The 20,996-nt window shown below is 36.4% G+C and overlaps 1 protein-coding gene across 1 annotated transcript in view; it reads left to right on the forward strand.

Moving 5' to 3' along the window:
• Positions 1–20,996, forward strand: part of LOC132113553 (teneurin-2-like) — a 364,954-nt gene that overhangs the window by 25,242 nt on the left and 318,716 nt on the right. Inside the window, exon 2 of the mRNA XM_059521368.1 lies at positions 17,326–17,429. The gene's annotated coding sequence lies outside the window, so the exon portion shown is untranslated. The remainder of the gene's footprint in view (positions 1–17,325; positions 17,430–20,996) is intronic.

Consider the following 20,996-nt stretch of genomic DNA (forward strand, 5'->3'; position numbering starts at 1 on the left):
ATGTAACAAGATCCACTTACAATACAATTCAAAAGTTGCAGGTCAGTGAGTTTTTTTTTTAAATAAAATTAATAGTTCCATTTAGCAAGAATGCATTAAATTGATCAAAAGTGGCAGTAGAGACAGTTATAATGTTACAAAAAATCAATTTAAAATAAATCTCATTCTTTTAAACCTTCCTCAAAGAAGCATAAATACATGTTATGGTTTCCACAAAAATACAAACGAATGGTTCAAACATTGATGTCAAGAATAATAAGAAATGTTTCCTGAGCAACATCAGATCAGGAAATTAGAATGATTTCTGAAGGATCATCCGACTGAAGACTGGAGTGTGATGATTTTCCATCACAGGACTAAATGACATTCAAAATATGAATGTAAATTTAGGACTTGAAGGCCAATGTTACAAATAAACGTAACAGCCAAATCAGATGCAAAGAGATATTTTAAAATAAAACACATTTGACAATATTGTTATTTTTATTGAATTGCTTTCAAATAAATACAACATTGTTGAGCATAGGAAACCGGTTTCATAAACATTAAAAATCTATTAAAAATAAAAAGTTTATATGGTTCAATAGCGAGGAGGCATTAATGCTTTTTCTTATGCAATGACATTAGCCAATCACAACAGTAGCCGATTACTAACAAGACTTATAGCAGCCGCCCTCTTAAAACAGATCATTTTATACAGAGTTTCAGAATGAGGGTTGAATACAAAATATGTATAAATAATAATAATAATAATAATAATAATAATAATAATAATAATAATAATAACAACAACAACAACAACAACAATAATAATAATAACAACAAATAAAAAAAGAATAAAAAAACATGCCATGTCATGCCCCCTTTAAGAACTGCATAAAAAAATTGTTGGTTACATGTATTTAGGCTTAACTGATAATCAGTTATAATCAGATATCACTTACATATGGGATTTGGTTGGTACTGTAGTTGTGCCATTGACTTCCATTGTATGTGTGTTTCTGTCAACACTGTTGTTTCTTTTGAATCTTCTTTGTTTTATTCAACTGTATATATATATATATATATATATATATATATATATACAGACCAAAAGTTTGGACACACCTTCTCATTCAAAGAGTTTTCTTTATTTTCATGACTATGAAAATTGTAGAGTCACACTGAAGGCATCGAAACTATGAATTAACACATGTGGAATTATATACATAACAAAAAAGTGTGAAACAACTGAAAATATGTCATATTGTAGGTTCTTCAAAGTAGCCACCTTTTGCTTTGATTACTGCTTTGCACACTCTTGACATTCTCTTGATGAGCTTCAAGAGGTAGTCACCCGAAATGGTTTTCACTTCACAGGTGTGCCCTGTCAGGTTTAATAAGTGTGATTTCTTGCCTTATAAATAGGGTTGGGACCATCAGTTGTGTTGTGCAGAAGTCAGGTGGATACACAGCTGATAGTCCTATTGAATAGACTGTTAGAATTTGTATTATGGCAAGAAAAAAGCAGTACAGGAAAACGAGTGGCCATCATTACTTTAAGAAATGAAGGTCAGTCAGTCCGAAAAATTGGGAAAACTTTGAAAGTGTCCCAAAGTACAGTCCCAAAAACCATCAAGCGCTACAAAGAAACTGGCTCACATGCGGACCGCCCCAGGAAAGGAAGACCAAGAGTCACCTCTGCTGCGGAGGATAAGTTCATCCGAGTCACCAGCCTCAGAAATCGCAGGTTAACAGCAGCTCAGATTAGAGACCAGGTCAATGGCACACAGAGTTCTAGCAGCAGACACATCTCTAGAACAACTGTTAAGAGGAGACTGTGTGAATCAGGCCTTCATGGTGGAATATCTGCTAGGAAACCACTGCTAAAGAAAGGCAACGAGCAAAAGAGACTTGTTTGGGCTAAAGAACACAAGGAATGGACATTAGACCAGTGGAAATCTGTGCTTTGGTCTGATGAGTCTAAATTTGAGATCTTTGGTTCCAACCACCGTGTCTTTGTGCGACGCAGAAGAGGTGAACGGATGGACTTTACATACCTGGTTCCAACCGTGAAGCATGGAGGAGGAGGTGTGATGGTGTGGGGGTGCTTTGCTGGTGACACTGTTGGGGATTTATTCAAAATTGAAGGCATACTGAACCAGCATGGCTACCACAGCATCTTGCAGCGGCATGCTATTCCATCCGGTTTGCGTTTAGTTGGACCATCATTTATTTTTCAACAGGACAATGACCCCAAACACACCTCCAGGCTGTGTAAGGGCTATTTATCCAAGAAGGAGAGTGATGGGGTCCTCCGCCAGATGACCTGGCCTCCAGTCACCGGACCTGAACCCAATCGAGATGGTTTAGGGGTGAGCTGGACCGCAGACAGAATGCAAAAGGGCCAACAAGTGCTAAGCATCTCTCGGGGAACTCCTTCAAGACTGTTGGAAGACCATTTCAGCTGACTACCTCTTGAAGCTCATCAAGAGAATGCCAAGAGTGTGCAAAGCAGTAATCAAAGCAAAAGGTGGCTACTTTGAAGAACCTAGAATATGACATATTTTCAGTTGTTTCACACTTTTTTGTTATATATATAATTCCACATGTGTTAATTCATAGTTTTGATGCCTTCAGTGTGAATCTACAATTTTCATAATCATGAAAATAAAGAAAACTCTTTGAATGAGAAGGTGTGTCCGAACTTTTGGTCTGTACTGTGTGTGTGTGTATATATATATATATATATATATATATATATATATATATATATATATATATATATATATATATATATATATATATATATATATATATATATATATATATATATATATAGAGAGAGAGAGAATGTGGTGAGGAATTTTATTACAGAGAACAGTGCAGGTGGACAACTAGGTCGCACTGCACAGAGCAGTAAATGCTACACAGCTGTTTTTCCTCCTCCTGCCCTCCCCCTCGAATTCGTTATATTGTAGAATGTTATATTTCTAAAGTCCTATAAGCCCAACGTGTTAGTGTATTTTATGGCCTTGAGTGCAAACACCCCAAAGCTTACTGCTTGGACACATTTGGCCAATGAAGGGCTCTTCCAGCAGTGTAATCCAACAGCAATGTGAAGGCTGAGAAACTGAATTACTTGGTTTGCATTTTTTCCACCTGTCACAATCAGTTTCCACTCACTGCCTTAGTCTCAGATTCAAACCATGTGCTTAATTCCCATGTCAGTGATGCTGGTCCAGAAACATTTGTTTGTGTTTTTTTTTTTTTTATCTTACAGCTCACTGCTTTTAATTGTTCTATTCGCATTTGCAAGATTTTTTTCTTTTTTTTTCTTCTAAATGTTGTCCCACTGTCGAGTTTGCCATAGGCAAGGTTTTAATTAACATGCAGCCCAGAGGGAAATATTGAAATTCATCCAGAAAAGCAACACAAAAACAAAGCAATTTCAGTTGATAATTACATGTACAATTTCATTGCAAGACAAAAATGTAGTTAGCTTGTCTTACCACTTTCACTTTCTTCTCTGTGATGGTGCTATTTATTTAAACTGTGTTAGGAAGCATTTAAATCGGTTTTATTTATTTATTTTTAGATATATTTTTTAAACCTATTCAATCGTGATTGGTTAGTTCACCTATCCGGTCACAAATGCAAAATCCGCCACGCTGCATGCCTGCCCTTAAAACACTCACTGTGTGTGTCAGGCATATATTTGTGTGAGTGACCAGAGGGAGAACAGGCTGATGGGTCCAGAGGGGTCACACAGCTGGACCAGGAGCAGCACTGGACATTCACAACAGGCTTAAGGAAATGTGCATGGGAAGCGTCCTCTTAATGCTGCATTACACATACAAAATCACATGCTAACATCACTGTAGCCTGGAGCGAGAACTCAAGATCGCCTAACTTTGTCCACACATATCCCATCATTCCTCCTGCAGTAGGGAAGTTGGGTGCACCCAAAACACTCAGCCAGCCCACGATCCAGCTATGCTGCAGATCGCATCTCTATTTTTGTGAGTGCATGGTGGTGGATTGATTGTGGCTGGCAGCATTGTGAGGCTGGGCTCCAGCATTTAAACTAATGTTTGTTTTTCTCTTTACCAGCACCAGTGTTCCCTGAACACTTTTCCGAGAGTGGGTTGAGTGCAGATTCCCATGGATTTGAAAAACTTCATTCCATTGTGTGCCTTTATGGATGTGTGTTCATGCTTTGAGAAAACAAATGGCTGCTTTGAGCATTCAATGTTTTAAGTTGTCAGGGGAGCCCATAGATCTTTATTGAGTGGGCAAGAAGTGCTCTGCCCAACAATGATGCCACAGTACTGCAAATAACACTAAGGGGAAACTTGCTAAGAATAAATGTCAAGCACATATTGCTTTCTTACTTTCGTCTGGTAAAGTAAATCCCATGCAAGCTTAAAATCAGTTAGCTTAGAGATTTTGCAGACAGAAACTAAAGTCAATTCATCTAGGTGATTTTCTCTTTGAAGAAAATTCTCTTAATAAAAGTCCCATGTTTTTATCTCATGCAGACAGAGTAGCATCTTTTTATTTCTCATTCATCTTCAGCGTTAGAAATCAACAAGAGTGTCTCGTTTAGACGAGCAGCTAGTTTTCATTTGAAGCTTCTCCGTTTTGAAATCACGATTGTGTGGCATAGTCTCGGGTCTATGAAATGTGACTCCTTTATTGTCTGCACTTATCATCCTTCATTTTTTTTATCTCTGCTGTAGTGTCTTTAAAGATGAAAGGAATTAAAGAGGCATGAAACAGGTTAATCCATTTTCTATTCTTGCCAATACTCACAAATCCAGCAAAACCATGCCCACATTTTCATATCTCAGGGATATTTTACCTGCCTGCACATTTAAGTCCAAATTCACACAATTCACAAATTCAAGCTTCCTAATTGCATTGAAATTTGCTTCTTATATTTCATCTTATGCAATAAATATTGTGTCTAATTATGTATTCATAGAAACCATTAGGAGAAGGAAGCAGGCATCTTAATGCATTTATTTTAAGCCCTAAATTAATGTAAGTGGTCAGATTTATACATTTAGAATAATGATCATCAGCATTCATCAGCTCCTCCTGTGATCTCTTACTCCAAAAAACTCTTAGTGTCAGAAATGCTTCATCATTACCGCAGGTAACAGAATAAAAGGGAGATGAAAATGCAATTGGCAAAGATGAAGCATGCTAAGAGATGGAGCCTCTTCTTGCCCTATGTTTTAGTCATCAAGTCTCTCTGTGTTTGGAAAGTTACTCATGATTTCCAAATCAATGTGCTTCAGGAATAATGAGCTGCCTAACGTCAGTTCTGTTGCTGTTTGTGCCAATGAGCAGTGATGCAACTCTATATCTTTGTAAATAAAGCATGCAGCCACCAGAGAGATCCCACAGCAAGTTGAAATGTGAGATGAGTTGGTATTCAGACAGATACATGGTGTTAGTAGTTAAGAGCATCTGTTTTTAGGATTTCCTATAAAAACAGACTCACAACCGTCTTATGTTTTCAAAACATTCATTTTTCTTTTTTTTTTTTGTCTTTTTGATTATTTACTTGTGGCTAATAGATACATTTAACTTGCTCCAGTTTCTACCACAACAAAATCATGAATCATGTAAGCACATACAACATCTTAATCCAGACAGAAGAAAGCTTGTCTCAAGACCTCTTCTTTCGCGGTCCAGTTAAGCTGACTAATGTGTCTTTCTCTGTCCTCATTTGGTGAGGCTTTTGAAGCCAAAGAGGTTGTAGTTCTCTATATCTTGACTAAACTTGGCCTTCTTGCAGTCGCTCCCATATGATTGAAACTCGGACACAAATGGTGCTTTTCAGGCTGGTGTTGCTGTCCAAGGTGCTGAATCACACCACCTACATTGTCACAAGAGCTGTCCAAGGTACCCCTCCTCTGTCAGATATTGCTATTTAAAGTTCTGTAACTGATGATTTGCCATGTTTCTTTATTTTGACATGTTATATTTAAAAGGGGGGGGGGGTTCTATTATTGTTATTGTTGTTATTATTATTATCAATTTTTTTAATGTTTGTTTTGTTATTATTAAATTGTTTTTTTGTTTTTTGTTTGTGGTGCTTAAACAGATTTATTTTTCTTAACAAAAAGGTTGTTTAGTTTCAGTGTAGTTTTAGCTTCCATCCCTTATAAAGCAATGTCATGACACATACTGTTTTATCAAAAAAGTGCACCATAATCAAAATGACACTATATGTTGTCGAAAGTGTTATTTATCAAACTCAACAAAACAGTTGCAGTTCTTGCTGCTATAAAAAAAAAAAAAAATTCATGATGTTCATTCATTATGCTTATATTCTGAATTTCATCATCAGAACACTGACATCTGCCACACTATCCATCTTTCATGCTCCTCTGTCGCTCAGCCCGACATCTTTTATCTTATATTACCAAATATTGCAAAAAAGTCTTTGAAATGCAGACTGTTTATGAACATTAGAGCAATGTATGTGTATATGTAGATTTTTCCAAACTTAGTCACAACAAGGCATTAAAAATAAGCCTTTGAAGTATTTTGATGTTTCTTTGCTGCTCTCTTGCCAGTTTCATAAATAGGTCAGTAGCTTTTTGCATCACTTCTGTTCATCTGGTAAGCATATAGTGCGTTTATTAACTCTTGCATCCCTCTTCCTTTTCTTTCCTTCTGCTCTATGCTCCTGCTTATTATTTGAAGTCTTTTGCTTTGGAGCTGTTTCTGTCAACTTAACAGATCTACTTTATTATTTATCATACACAACTGGTTCTTAGTGAAATAGTCATTCATTCACAGATGACAGTGTAGTATTACACTCATGTATCGATGGCTGTAATTTCTTTGTAATTTTCTTAGGAGCATGAGAAAGGATTGCATTTCTTTAAGGAGGTGTGATGGTACACTATTTTTTCTATTAGTCAAGTTTGCTTTCTGCAGAGAAAAAAACTTTTTCCTTTTAGATGAGCTCTTTGTGGTTTTGTCTGTGTGCCATTTTCTACTGAATCCATTCAGTTGCTTTAAATTTACTGAGGCATTTATCTGGGCTAAAAATGTGTGTAGTTTATAGGTGTGCTATGTGTCATTTGAGTTTATTATAGAGGATAAGCCTATGATAAAACATCAAACTGCCTATATGACTTTATTTACTGTTTGTAAGCCAATCGTGTGCTGCTAATTTTATAGTAAGGAAGTTAACTGGCACTTATGCTTGTGCATATGAATAAACCCTATATGCTTGCAAGGTCTCACATCATAGCAACAGGCATCTATCTCAATTTATGATGATAATTTGCATCTTCTCAAGCTGTAGATTATTCAGTGTCTGGAAGATTCTGTCCTCCTCTGCACCAGAAATTCAAACACAGCCAAGTTGTGGTCACACCCATAGCAGATTCATGGAGATGACACACATGGCAATGACGCACACGCATGTCTGACCCACCTGGCTTGACTATGAACCACACTGGCTGAGAACTCTTCCCCACAATTGCTGTTCAAAAGTGTATTATTCTGACCCTGTTTACCCTTTAAAGGGGTCATATGATGTTTTTTTTTAAATTAGTAATTACTTTTTTCATTATTTCGTGTATTTGGTGTTACAGAATATGCTGACATGCTTTAATGTTAAAAAAACTTTATTTTTCAAATCCTGTACATTATTGTAGCTCCTCTATGCCCTGCCTCTCTCAAAAACGTTGTTTTCTACAAAGTCCCTCCACACGTGCATGCGTGTGTGTGTTTATATATATGTATATATATCTGTGTGCAAAAACTTTGTGCATTACATTGAAAGAATACCAAATGTATAATTTTAATACTTGTATTATTATTATTATTATTATTATTATTAAAACACTTAAAAATCATTTTCAGAAATTCATATAAACTGAAACAAAATATACATATTAACTGAAAAAGTTTGAGTTGGAACTATTAAAAAGTGAAACTGAAATAAAATTGTTCAAACCTATATAGAAATGTAACGGGGAAAAAAATCAAAAGCAAATACATATTATAATAGTAAATTAATATTACTAATTTAATAATGCTGGTAGTACTAGAATTACAAACCTGCTGCACACGTTAAGTTTTATAAGAACCCATGATTTTGTCCAAACTGACATTGGACAACCTGGAAATATCACAGAGTCTAAAAAATTGGGATTTCCAGTTCTGAAAACGTCATGGAAATTAATAAAAAAAAATATTAATCTAAAATTATTAATAATAAATTATTAAGCTAATATTTTGTTTATTTGGTCTAATTTAAGCCTAGAACCTCTGGCATATATCTTGGATGCACAATAAATTTATTTTCAAGTATTCAAGACTGAAATGAGCGTGCAGGTCTTCTGTAATGACCTTGATTTGATTTTCTGTGGCATTAATCCACTCCACTCTGTCTCGATGTTTGACTTTAGCTGTTTTAAGACTGACCTCTTCTACCTGGTGACTTTAAAACATGAGATTCTTTGCACTGCGGTTTTATGTTTGTCTATTGTAATTCAAGGAAAAGATAAAACATTTTTAGAAACCTCCTCTTAAGTACTGTGGCCATGTTCCCTCTGTTCGCATCAGAGACTGAATGGGACAACTCACAGTGCTCAGATGTTTCCAGACGGAGTATATTAGCAGTGCTTCCTAGTCCAAGGGGAGGTTGTTAGCATCTCATCTTCATGCAGAAAGAAATAAATCAGAAGCAGTGAAGGCACTTGTGTTACTCCTCAGACACTGGCTTATGCAAACCTTGAGGGAAGAGGCTTTAGATTGATTGTTAAAGCTGACTAGGAAAGCAGGACACTATCTTAAGAGCAAGATAAATCCTGTTTAAAGAAATGTCCATGTCTGGTTAGACAGCCTGACATGTGACTTCCAGGCCTCATAGGCATTGTTCTTGAGGTCAGTGAATGCTGTTTTGATATGGTAGGGAACTAAGAGGAAAGTATGTGCCATGATGTTAATTCATAGTCAAAGTGTTTTCCAGGTCTACTCATGAGCGCGTTTGCCAGTCAGTGGAACGTCTGGGACTGGGGAAGCTAAAATCCTCAGTGTTTTCTTGGTAGCTGAATGAACAATTTCATATTTCTCGCTTTTTATTTTCCTGACAAACAAACAAGAATGCTTTTTTGTGAAATGAAGTGCACATTACACTCATTATCATAGCCTTTATCTCTGTTTTTGTAATTGTTGTGCCACAGAAAATGATGGGAAACATACACTACCATTAAAACGTTTGGGTATGGTAAGATTTTTTATGTTTTTGAAAGAAGTCTCTTCAAGGCTGCATTTATTTGATCAAAAATACAATAAAATAGTGCTACTGTGAAATATTGTTCCAATTTAACATTTTTGTTTTCTTTGTGAATGTATTTTAAATGTAATTTATTCCTTGGATTCAAAGCTGAATTTTTAGCGTCATAACCCCAGTTTCCAGGGTTACATGATCCTTCAGAAATCATTCTAATATGCTGATTTGCTACTCAATGAGCATTTCTTATTATTATCAATGCTGACTTTTATTATTTTTTTTTGAATATTTAAATATTTAATATTAAATATATGTAATACTTAATATTTTGTGGAAACCGGGATACGTTTTAACGATTAACAGCATATATATATATATATATATATATATATATATATATACACAGTAAAGACAAAATTGTTCTGTTTGCTGTGGAGTCAATAAATCTGTAAATATGAGTAAAAGATGAATATGAGACAAAAATACAGAATGTCACATTTTATCATTGGGTGATTCAACACAAAGATGTTTTACCAGCTAAGAAGTTAAGCACTTTTAGAGTTTCATCTCCCTATCTGATGTGAGCATAAGTATTGGAACAGTTGCCTCACAGGTCTTTCTACGTGTTCAGCTGTGTCCTGTTGCATTAATTCTTCAGATATTAAAAGCAGGGAATGTGGCTTATCAGTTATATCCATTGCTTCTGCCTTCTAAGTCTTGCATTTGACGATAACACACACAAACCAGGATGAAGACGAGGAAGTCGACTCTGAAAGAAAAGCAAGCAATTTGAACTATAGGAAAAACAAAGGGCATGGAGAAATCAAGAGTTTGGAAACTACCGGCGACATCAGCAACCAATAACAACCTGGAATGAACCCTAAAATACATGTCTGTAAAATCACCAACAACCTCCAGAAAGCTGGGGTGATGTTCTGTCAATCTACAGTCCGCAGGAGAATTTGACACAGAATTACAGAAGCTACACAGCAAGATGCAAAGCTCTGATCAGCAGCAAAAATAGAAAGGCAAGATTCTTCACAAATGTTGATGGACCAATGAGACAAAGATGAACCTTTATCTAAGTGACTGGAAAGCAAAATGTCTAGAAAAAAGGGAACTGCAAATGATCCTAAGCATAAAACCTCATCTGTAAAGCTTGGTTGATGTAGTGTCATGGCAAGGGCATGCATGGCTGTCTCTAGAACAGAACCTCTTAATTTTAATAATGACTTAATGTATGATGACAGTAGCAGAATGAATTTGGAAGGGTACAAAATCATCTTGGCTACCAGTATTCAAGAAAATGCCACCAAATTCATTAGAAAGCACTTCATATTAGATCAGGACGATGACCCCAAACACCCTGCCAGTTCAGTCAAGGACTTTATCAGGTCAAAGAAATGTAAAGTCTTAGATTGCCCAAATCATTCTCCAGATTTAAATCCGATTGATCATTAATTTCACCAGCTGAAGAGGAGACTGAAGACAGAAACTCCACAAAACAAGCAACAGTTGGAATTGGCTACATTTAAAGGCTGGAGAAAAGCATTTCAAAGCATAAGACCAAGAGTCTGGTGATGTCTATGGGTTGCAGACTCACTGTTGTGATTGCATGCAAAGGATCTGCAATTAAATATTAGCTTTTAATCTTTCACATCTGCCTTTAATTCAACTGTTCCAATACTTATGCTCACATCAAATAGTGGGATGAACTCTAAAAGTGTTGTCCTTTTTATTTGGTAAAACATGTATGTGTCGAAAGACTTAATAATAAAATGTGACATTCTGTAGTTTTGTCACATATTCATCTTTTAATCATGCAAATCAGTGCAAATGTCTTGACTCCACAGCAGACAAAGCAATTTTGTCTTTACTGTTCTAATACTTATGGAGGGCACTGTATACATATAACCTAGTAAAATGTCCTTTTTTTATTTTGGATTGAGACAATAAAGTTTCCATGTGGTGTACTGAGAAGTTGGTTTTTGAGACTTGTGTCAGTGTTTGACTCTGAGCTGAGTTATGAGTGCAGTGTCATTTGTGCATGTGAGAGTTAGAGGCAAGATCAGACATTCTCAGAAGCCTTAGAAAGCTGCTCTGAAAGTTCCCCGCTAAATCACACTTCATGTTCAAAGCGGCATACTCTCGTCAAACTGAGGAGATAAACAGGAGCTTCCGCTGCATGTGTTGCATGATGCCAGCATGATGTTGCCAATGCCAGCATCCACCACAGCATTCAATCTCGCTATATCTCTTCAGTTATGCATTAAAACATACAATTTCTGCTCATTTTCCTCTTTAGAAAATGGTTCTGTAACTGAATACACCTACCTTTTTGTCATGATTGTTACAAATATTCCATTATTCCCCAAGTCTGGAAGTAGACAAGAGACAGGCAGAGAGCATGAGATTTGCTCTGCAACATTCTAATACACATTTCAGACATTCTCCTTTCTTTTCAATTTCCCTTTTTGACAACTTTACAAATAGTGTGTAGGGAACTGCGCCAGTGGACGGGGAAATAGAGATGCTTGAACACTGTGTCTATCTCTTCTGGCAATCTCCGCTGTACTGTAACAATCCCATCATGTTCCAGAGGGGATTAAATGGGCTTTAATGGCAGACTTGTCTCTGCATTTCCTGGAGAGTGTTTTAATCTGCAGGAATATCCCTTTCTTTTGAGGATTTATGTCAGATTTTCTACTGCCTTCAATGTTCTGCTTAATGGGGAGTCTTGGAGATTGGGAGAGCATGTCAGGAAGCAGGTGTTCAGGATAAAGTGTGAGCAGTCATCAGAAAGGCAGTTTAGTACAGAAACGTCCCCCCACACTGCCATTTAGACTGACTGCAATAGCACCTCCCAGATCCCTTACAACAATGAGAGCCATTACAATCTGAGCAGATATAGCTTAAGACATCTGCGTAACAAAAGATTACATTTTCCTATAGCCGTAGATGTCTGTTAAATCGCTGACTTTCACCTCTCCTTTTTTCATCAGCGGATAAAGATGCTAGTATCAACTTTTTTTTGTTCACTCAAGTGTGAATAACTACATGCTTAAAGCTTAATGATCAGGTATTCTGAATAACTAAAGGATGAATAGTTTCATAAAATTCACCTGAATGAGGTGTGTGTCTGTAATGAATGGATAAGAAGAATGTTTCAAGGGGGAATAATTAAAAAACGTCAATGGATTCAGCCACCCCACCTTCTGTCATCACATTGTCTTTGGTTTGGTTTGACTTTGGTTATACACAACAGCGTTCATTTACATTTTCATTTAATTTTCTATTGGCCCGTAGCACTGAATACAGAATCAATCTTTCTAACTTCATTTTCAATATATTAGGAGGATGGTAGGGAGAGTCGGAGAAATATTGATTGTCTGAGTGTGCATTGTGTCTCCGCACAGATTGAACTTTTTGTATGAATCAAATGAAATTGCAGTTTTTCTTATCAGGGTGAAAATGAATAAAAGAGAAAAAGAAACATGAGAGAATGATAGTGGTTATTTCATCAACAAAACCATGACAATTACGCAACAAATTACAGCCTGCATTGAAAAAAAAGAAATCACCCCGGCGATGGGTATAACATTCCAGCAGACTGAAACATGCTCAATACATGTACGTAATACATTATACTCTAATATAGAGACTGACATTAATCTGACATGATTGAAATCAAAGATACGCTAAAACATCTGTCATGGACAACCTTTTCTTTACCTCTATGTAAAATTAATTAAATCTATCTGTCTGTCTGTCTGTCTGTCTCTATCTCTATCTCTATCTCTCTCTCTCTCTCTCTCTCTCTCTCTCTCTCTCTCTCTCTATCTGGGACAGTACATATGGCAGTTCAATGTTCTATGTGAAATATTCCTCAGTTTATTTGTTTGTGTTTACTGATTGAATGTTATTTGTCACGAATATGCATACATTTTTAATACAGAATGCAAGTTTTATTATCATTATTATTTATTTATTTACTATTGGCACTATTGGTTTTGGACCCTGTGCATGTCTGACCAAGCACTTTAAAAGTTTTGATAACTGTTCAGAAGGGACATTCAGTATATGTTTGAAAGATAGGGGCTGAGACGAGACAGAAGATGATATGATGAGAATCTGTTGGTTGATAGACAGCACTTTACCTGAGCTCTGCCTCCGATGAGCAGAAAGAGCGCAAGAGAGATTTAAAGATAGAAAGGGGCAAAGACATTAGAGAAAGAGAGAGAGTCCTCTAATGGTGGTTGTATATTAAACAGCTGCCTGTCTGCACACTGTCTGATTGATGGGCAAAGACAAGCTTCATTTCCTTGTCTAGCCAAAACTTCATCTTGTTTCAGAAAGCAGTCATGGGTGTGATTCAGGTAGAAAATTGGACCCATTTCCATGGGACTACATCCTTGGAATAAGCACTTGTAGACACACATATATTTTCTCCCCATCATCCTCAAATGGTTTCAGGCTCTCAAGAGATGTACAAAACTATTGTGTGGCAGCCATCAGTCTAACCGAATTAAACTACTCAGCCATGCACTCTTTTTTCCAATTTTCATTAATGGAATAGTCATCTAGCAGCACGTCCGAGCTACTTTATTAGTAAATGCCAGCCCCGGCTATCTCTAGTCTCCATCTACTTAATTATATATATCAAAGAGCAGCTTGGACATTCTGCTAAATATCTTCTTTATGCACAAGACAAGTCATAGGGTTTTGAGTAAACGATGGTAGTTTCAAATCCATCTTTTGGTGTGAATGTGTATGTGTATTAGTTCTCAGACAGTTCATTATTCATGCTCAGTTGCAGAAGTTTTGCATGTTTGCACCGTTCATCAATCGTATTTTTACCAATAACTTTTATTAGGCTGAACAAATCACAAGTCTAGTCCCCACAAACTGATAGAGAAAAGAATGAGCGAGTGTTATTCCAGCCTACATTGCACCCAAGACCTGTCCTCCTCAAGCTTTTTGTCTCTTTGAAAATTCATTGCACACCTGCTGGTACCATTCTGAGAGCAGCATTATACTATTAAATCAAGCTGCAGGATATATAAATATATGTATTTTTCATAGAAAAAAAACCTCTAAATCGTCTGTTCTGGAAGGACAGATATATACTGATTGGACTGTAATTGCTTTATTACCTCAATTTTATTTCATGAGTCATCTGAGTTTTTCATCATGGAGTTTGAAGTTGGGCAGCCAGATGGACTGCAACAATAAATGTGAGATAATGTGTTTTTAGAACTCCGGCATGAGATTGATAATGGTGCCAAAATATGGCAGAAAATGTAGGCTATGTGATATATCTTTTTTTGGCCATTATTAGAACATCATTTTCAGTTCCAGGACTTACATCTGTACATCCTTCATCCAGCATCAGCTGTTGGCATCAAGATATGTCACACTTTGTTGGCATATTTACATGTATAGATGATCCGTAAGAGTGTTTAAACACTCTAATCTTGCATTTAATCCAAGTCATGTCTCTGGCTGTCTGACATCACAGTCCGTCATGTGTCTGTGTGTAATCCGTGTGATCCATTATCACACAGAACGCAGGAAGCATATGTTGTCAGACTTGTTGGTTTTGGTTTATGACAACACATTGCAAGAGTGAAAATGTCATCTCCTTGGTTTGTTGTGTGTACGGCAATATATCTGGCACCAGTGGCAAAATAAATGACGGTTTTCAGATGATTTCATAGCATCACTGAATTCATTAAGAAAATCCAATCTGGGTGGTCTCTGTATTTCATTCTGGCAGCAGCATGCCACCCATCTTTCCAAATGCCAACCCCCTCCTAGCAGACAAACAGACTGGAACTTGTCCCATTCAGTTTTTTAAAACAAGATAAATTAACTTGAGAAGCAGAATTGTTTTGAGGTAGAACCTATTTTAAGATGGTCTATCTTGAAAAAATATTGTTTTTTCTTTTTAAAAACTAGTCTTGTTTTAAAAATATATCAGAATTTAGTAAGGTAAATTTTTTTTTAAAAAGAAAAAAAAAATTAGTAATTATAATAATAATAATAATAATAATAATAATAATAATAATAATAATAATAAACTTAATTATACACCACAGTTTGAAAGATTGGGGTCAGTAAGAAGTTGTTTATGGTCACCATTGAAGGAAGCATTTATTTTATTAATAAAACAGTGATTATTTTAAAATGTAATTTATTCCTGTGATGGTTTAGGATCAGTACTCCAGTCTTCAGTGTGACATAATCTTTTTAATATGGTGCTTTGCTGCACAAGAAACATTTTTCCTATAATTATCATCAATGTTGACAAATGAAAAAATAAAAATAAAACTTGGTGACAATTTTGAACAGTAGTGTTTTCTCAAAACTGTATTTTATTAACTATATTCCATTATATATTTTTTACTGGTAATCAAGACAAAAAAAATAATAATAACAATGTTATTTTTCTCTCTCTCCAGTGTTCAGTATTTCTTTTTTATATATATATAGATTATTCTTTGTTCTCATAGTTGAAACCTGCTATTAGTGAGAGAATAAACTGAGCAGGTGAGGAGCGAGCTGGGAAACGCTGAGCTCTAACCCTGCATTATGCATGGATGACATACAGACATAAACACATTTTCCAGTCTGCAGATTTCTACTTCTTATCCAGCGATGTCCTATTGCACTCGCCGGAGTGTTTAAACACCTAGTGTGAGCCCCCGAGGGTGAGAGGAGGAGAGAGGGAAGATAAGAGGTGAGAGGAATGTCAAAGCTCCTCCCATCTGTGCCTCACCTCTTCTGGAGGAAATTTCTATCTGTGTTGTGTATCTGTCTATCTCTTCTGCCGTCTCCCTGGGACGGCTCCTGTATCTTTCCATTTTTTCTCTCATTGGCCCCAGCATGGATTTGCTGAATAGCTCCCTCTTTCTGCAGTGCTGTTTCGGCAGCACACTGGGACGCTTTTTTCCTATGGGTCTCAAAGATTGGTCAGTTCAACTACTACGGCCACTATAATTGCAGAGTTCACATAACACTTTCCATGTCTTCTCCCTCAAGTATGTGTGATGAAATTAATTGAAAGGGAAAGCAAATAGCTGCTCAAGGAGCTTGGGTATTGTTATTATTATAATTAATGGATGAAGCTGAGTCCAGTTTTCTCTGTGGCCCATTAGCTTCAGGGCTTAGGGATCTAATGAGGTGGCTTTCATTTTTTTGCCAACTGTACTGTGAAGGAATCCCTCAAATGAAGCGGAAGACACTGTCATTTGGGATGTCCTGAGGAGAGGCTGACGGGGCTCAGATGTGGTCAAGACTCACCAAGTGAGGCAGGCAGGATCACACTAATACAGCACTAAATGGCACGGCTGATCAACTGTAATACAGGAGGGAGCTCTGTCTATCTATAGCTATACCCATGGCTATGCCTCATTCCTGTTTGTGAAAAGATCTTCCTAAATTGCTTTTACTGTACAGAAATCTGTTTTATCCAATTCTTTTCAGTCTTTTGCAAGCTCACATGTAATGACACGTAACCAGATCCCTTTGAGAAAAAGTGTAACTCTCACTGAAACTGCAGTTTTAGGAGGTTCTTGATACAGTACTGTAAGTGCTTGAAGGTGTACATTGAAGTGATGTAAGACTGCTGATTGCAATTGGCTGTTTAGTTGTCTTGAAAAGTTTGCAACACCAGAATGTTCCAAAGAGCAAATTACTTAAAGAGATAGTTCACCCAAAAATGAAAATTCTGCCTTTTTCTTACTCACCCTCATGTCCAAACCCGTAAGACCTTTGTTCATCTTCTGAGCCCAAATTAAGAGATTAAGAGAGCTTTCTGACACTCCATAGACAGCAATGCAACTGACTAGACTAGACTCTAAGGCCCAGAAAGGTAGTGAGGACATTGTTAAAATAGTCTGTGTGACATCAGTGGTTTAACTGTAATTTTATGGAGCAACAAGCATACTTTGTGTGCACAAAGAATCAAAAATAACAACTTTTATTTAGAAAGTGATAAGTCATTAATACACATTATTTGTATACAATTAATTGTATTTATTTATTCGTTCATTCATTTATTAATTTGTATTCAGGTTCAACATTTTCCAGCTTTGTGATGCTCTCTCTGCTTTCTCGGCTCCTGTAGTGAAAGGACTGGAGACACACTCACTCCACACCAGTGGACATGTACTGTAGGGTGAGTCTTTGTCTCTAAGGCAGGCTTTTGATGCGTCCAGTTATATGACCTGGAAAGGCAGACTATGTGTGTGTGTATGTGTGTGTCCAAGGGGATGTGTGCCAGATATAAGCTCTTCATTCATCTCAGCAAAACAGCTGTGAAAGTGCCGAGTAAAAAATTCAATTAAGAGCCAGCTGTGCTGTGCCTCACGTCTCCCTTCAGCCAGATCCTTCTCTCCCAGGCTCCTATCTCCCTCCTGTAACATTCCTCTGGCAACCCGCCTGTTCTCCAACACTACCCCCTACTGAAGGAGACAGCCCCCCAACCACAAAGCAACCCCCTTCAAATAAATGCTCACTTACGCCTACAGCACATTGCTACAAACTCGCACAAATATAGTTTGTAGAATACACAAATCAAACAATATTACTTCACTTGGAGATAATTTGTATATTTTAATGTTATTTTATTAATAATATTAATAACAATTAATAATAATTTCAACTATAATAAAGTAATATTTCAAATATTTTCAAATCTTTCTCATTATCTATCTCATTATCTTTTTTTTCTTTCTTTCTTTCTTCACACATTTCTGCTTAGTGGCTTTCTAACCCTGAAAGCAGAGTTAAAAGAACAAAATTCTTATTTTTATTATAATTGGTAGTAGTATTAGAAAAAAAGAAAAATAGAATATGTCTCCTAAACTGTGGTTTGTGTGGTGGCATAGTAGTATTAGTAGTAGTCATAATAATAATAATAATAATGATAATAATAATGATAATAATAATAATAATAACATTATTATTCTTTTTTTAAGATTGATAATAATAATAATAATCATAATAATTTCAGAATTGTAGTCCTTGTTGTTTTCCTTGCCAGTTTAACTATATGCGTACATTTAACTCTAATCATATATCCATCCACTCTTTAACCACAAGTCCTCAGTACTGCTTTGTAAGCTTATCACTTGTAACTCTATAGGTTCAGGTTTTTAATGAGCTAATTTGCATTTTAGGAATTAATCAAAATTGATTAAATAATTAACAGTGCAATACATCTTACTCAAAATTTAACAAATGCGGTTTAGAAACTTGCACACAAAGCCGTGCTTGCATTTACAGTGACATCATTAACCCTGAAACTTGCCACTGTTATGAATGATGATGCAAGCAAAGCAATCAGGAAATGCTCATTGCACATCAAAGCCTTCGATAAACTTTCCGTCATCTTCTGTCATCATAAGTAATGGTCTGTTGCATGTTTTAGAATGTCCGTTGCCATGCAACAATTAGGAGAAAAAGAGTATGTCACCTACATTGTGGTTTAGGTGGCAAAATGGCTCCATTACACTAATTCCAGCATGTAACAGTGCAAGTAATTTGCCCTTTACCAAAGCAATGCTTCTAAAGGAGTCAGACTAGATTAAAAACCCATGTTGTTCCCACATGTACCTCATTCCTGGTGGAAACTAGTGGTTCTGTAAGATTTAGGAGCGAAGTAGAATTAGGACTTTAGTTAATCTTCACAAAATATCCTCTGCCAGGCTAGCTCAGAGATGAGGGTTCTAGAAAGCAGCTTCAACAGTGGTGACATGGGTGTTATTCGCTCAAAACAGTCAGGGGAAGTAAATTTACTCCTGCATCAGTCAAGTCCGAACCTGAGCACATTCTACTCTGCCACAAACTCTGAGAAAAAGACCTTCTAAGGGAAGGGGCCTTTGTGTCCTCCCATTGGCTTCATGCTGATTCTAACAGTCTCATCTGCTTACAAGCGCACCTTTGCTCTTTGTGACTCTCTAAGCCTTGGTGGAAATCTAATAGCAGCAGGTGTGGATTGAAGGAGAGGATTGCATTGCCCTTCTCATTTGTAGTCAGAAGAGAAGGTTCTGCTCATAAATATACAGCGTTTGGTGGAATTGGAATGCAGCCGAGGGGTGAAAAATTTAACATCCACATGTACCCATACAGTGTGCAATATTCCATGCTCCCTCATAATTTTAGCATGGCATTGGCATTGCCTTTGTTGTCTTGTGGAATTTACAAGTTGATATCTTTGTCTGAGCTCTTACTGCTGACCTGTTTTTTGACTTTTCTCTCTTTCACTGGCTTAAAAAAAAAAAAACACAATATTTTGCATGCAGACTTACACAGGCACAGCATGACTATCACGGTTTACATCTTAAGCTTCCAAAGCCATGTTTTTACATGCAAAAAAAAAAAAAAAAAGGAAAAGAAAAGAAAAGAAAACAGACATCATTTGGCTTCTCAGGCATGATGTGTTGTGGTATCTGCAGGAAAGAGACTGATAGACTGTTCTCTGACATAAGGTGACTCTGGTGTGTTGTTTGCCAGTAAATGTGGGTCTCCTATGGAAACATTTTCTCATATGCCTATTTGCCTAGTTCCAGCCTCACACGGCATGCCTGTAGACCACCCACCATCAATTCTTTGAAAGTCTGATGCATAATTCTCACAAAAAAAGGAAAGATTTTTCTCAATTTAGCAAGCTCTGATCTGACTTCACACAACTTCTCAGAGTAAGTGGCACTGAAGATCAGAGTAATGAATGCTGGAAATTCAGCTTTGCATCACAGGAATAAACTACATTTAAAAATATATTACAAAAATACATGTTCACAATATTACGGTTTATAATGAAATAAATACAGCCATGGTGAATATAAGACTTCTTTCAACAACATTTAACAAAACAATATTCCAGACCCCAAACCTTTGAATGGTTGTATGGGTATATTGCAAGCTCTTAAACACATCCGGGGTTTCATATGGCCACGTGTGGACTGGCATTACAAGGACAATCTGCTGTCCTTCCTGTCTCTCTGCAGCAATGTCTTAGGTGTCTTACATTACAGACATTGCAGTTTATTGCTCTGTTCACATCTGCAGTCCTCATGCCTCTCTGCAGCAGGACTATGGCATGTTCACGCAGGTGATCAGGAACCATGAACATCTTTCTTTTGGTGTTTTTCAGAGTCACACAGAAAGGTCTCTTAATTTGCATACGTTATTGGAACTGTGACATTACTTTTCTGTATCCTTCCATGAAGAACCTTTCCACTGGTCCATGCAATAATTGTTTTGTTAATTGAAGAAGCATGAAAAACATTGTTTAAACACTTTCTAATAAAGATATTTAAAGCTTATTTGGATTTTACTGAATTATATTTGAAAGACAATATCCTGAAAAAGGTTTTTATTTTTATTTATTTTTATTTTTTTAAAAAGAGTTATATGTGCACTGCCTTTCAAAAGTTTGGGATCGGTAAGATTTTTTATGTTTTTAAAGAAGTTTCTTAAGCTCATTAAGGCTGCATTTATTTTATCATAAATATTGTGAAAGTGTTTGATCTTTTAATATAGTTTAAAAGATATGTTTTTCCTGTGATGAAAAGCTGATTTTCATCAACCATTTCATCAACCGGTGTCACATGGTCCTGCAGAAATCATTATAATATGCTGATAAATTATCAGCATGGGAAACAGTTGTGCTGCTTTTTAATTTTATTTATTTATTTGTTATATCTTTGTAGTATATACAAATCCATATATCCCATATTCT

This window comes from Carassius carassius, chromosome 33, assembly GCF_963082965.1.
Source record: "Carassius carassius chromosome 33, fCarCar2.1, whole genome shotgun sequence".
Classification (NCBI taxonomy): domain Eukaryota; kingdom Metazoa; phylum Chordata; class Actinopteri; order Cypriniformes; family Cyprinidae; genus Carassius; species Carassius carassius.